Source organism: Euprymna scolopes, chromosome 18, assembly GCF_053919585.1.
Source record: "Euprymna scolopes isolate OS-2025 chromosome 18, ASM5391958v1, whole genome shotgun sequence".
Classification (NCBI taxonomy): Eukaryota; Metazoa; Mollusca; class Cephalopoda; order Sepiida; family Sepiolidae; genus Euprymna; species Euprymna scolopes.
This window is the reverse complement of record NC_136499.1, coordinates 133,167,032-133,169,472: the sequence shown is the minus strand read 5'-3', so window position 1 is coordinate 133,169,472 and position 2,441 is coordinate 133,167,032.

Here is a 2,441-nt window from a genome sequence, read left to right as displayed (position 1 = left end):
ACATCGGTTTTCACTCCCACCATGGTCTTTCTTTTTATGTTGCGCCATAAAAATGTATCATACAATTAAAAAAAAAAAAGAAAATCTGGCACTTGTGCGTAGGTAAAACTTTTTTTTTTTTTGTTTTAGTTGGGACATTTGGAGAGTGTCTTTTTAGGCAAATTTGCCTATAGAAGAAGTGAGACAACAAGATGGGGTTGCGTTCTATATAAATAAACAATTTTATTTGTCATTTTCATTAGTAGCATTGGTAGAAGAGGAATGGGTTAGTAGACTGAAGTGTTCTTGTGTAGAGATAGAATTAATATGTTGCCGGCGTTTTGAGGAGAGAACAGCTCAGTCCACACATGTTTATACTTAGTAGTCGCCGAGGCAAAGGAAGCCGATTACAGGAGAAAGAAAGAGCAAAGTCTTGAGTGTGTTTGTGTGTTGTCGTGGGTGAGTTTGAGTTGTATCGATGAGAGCAGTCCTGTAGAATGATAAATAAAGTTTGTGTGCGTACAGCACGTGGAAATAAATGGTAGTTTGAAGAGAGCCATTGTTAGATTGTAGTACTCACGTACTGCCTGGGACCGAATTCTCAGAGGATGTGAGGGCACAGCAGCAAGAAAGAGATTGAGAGTTTCGCCTTTTATATGCTCTGTCACGTGATTGAGAGCTGGCTTGTGATTAGACAAGCCAGGAGGAAATGGATTTCAAATCTCGAATGAAGAGAATTATTTCCTGCCTGTGTTTGTAGCAAGTGTCGGCTGCTACATGCCATTTAGTTGTACAAATAGCCTCTAACTGTATTATCAGAAAAAAGGGACATGTTGGGTCGTCACTGGTATATATCCAGAAGTTTGTTTATGTATAATTTATTTTAGATTAACCACATATTTTAACAAATAAAAGGATTAAATGTGTTCCATTTTATAATTAAAATTTTTTATTGTATAATTAAAAATTAAAAACATTAAACAATACAAATAATACGTTGTTTAACAAAAAAAAAAAAAAAAGAAATGAAAAAATGAAGTTTTAAAATGATTGAATGTGTTTTATCTTATAATTAAAAATTTTTATTTTATAATTTCAAATTTAAAACATTGAACAATACAAATAAGATTTTGGTTTGATTTTACATTTTATATTGTTCTCAGGTGCATTAGCAGCGTCAGAAAACGCCATTAAAAATGCGTGCTAAAAATTGAATAATTCGACCTCCTATCTTTCGAAGCTTATAACTACTTGACAAATGTAATTCAAACCCTAATTTTTTTTCAATTAAAGGAGCAAGGATCAAATTAAAAAAAAAGTAAAAGGTTTAATAGCAAATTATGTAATATTGTTTTTAAATTGGTTTTCTTTAAAAACGATTTAGAGGAAATCAACAAATTTTTACTTACTTCGATAAAATTTCTATATATATAAATTCCAAAAAATCACTTACCTATAAAAATATTATTCAATAGGAACTTCTATTCTTCATTGTTAAGAATTTATCCACATTTATATTTTATATTCCATGTCCTTTTTAAATAAAATAATTTTTTAAGCGATTATTAAAAAATACCGCTACATGAGATGCTTCACAACTAGAATAAAGGGAGACAAACGCCACCTTTTCTTCTGGTTGAGAACTATGGTGACCTTAAGTGCCAGAATTAATGTCCCTTTCTATTGCTGGCTGTAAACAAAAGTTAGTTAAAAATGGGCCACCATATATGAAAAATAGTCCTATTTCACTTATCAGTTTTTGCCGATAAAAAAAAAAAAACAGTCAACTGAGTTTTGCTTTTTTTATTCTCTTAAAGAAATACATGAGTTTTTGATTAAATATATTTTATTTCTTATTTATGGAGTGGGTTTTTTTTAAATATCTAAAAAAAACATTGAATGAAATAGAAAAAATTGTTGTAATTCTACGAAATTTCCTGAACAATATAACAAGATTATAAGGTTTCACTAAAAAAAAAAAATTCAACGTGTTTTTAAAAAAAGGTTTTAAACTTTGGACTTTACAGGTAAATTTGAAAATAACTGTTCTTTTTTTGTTTTAAATTAGCTTATTTTATTTATTGATCTTTTATCTTCAATCTGTGATACATAAATTTGAGATGAGAAAATTAATTATTTTCATTTTAATAGACATTTCAAAATGGGGGGGGGGTGAATTTAAAAAAAAAAAACGCGTGTCTAGAATATTATATAAGGTTTATTGGAAAGAGCATAAAATTTCACATTGAACCTGAAAATATTTTTAAAATTGAACCAATAGAAAAATTTTGATAGCTTTTTAAATTTTAAAAATTGGAAAAAATTTAACTCGTAAAATTCAATTGATTTCATTACGTAAAATAAATGACTACATAAACGCGCGCAGGCACTTTGTAAACACTGTTTTTTTTTTTTTTAATAAAAAATAATAAAAATATTATTTTTTTGAACAACTTTAATAA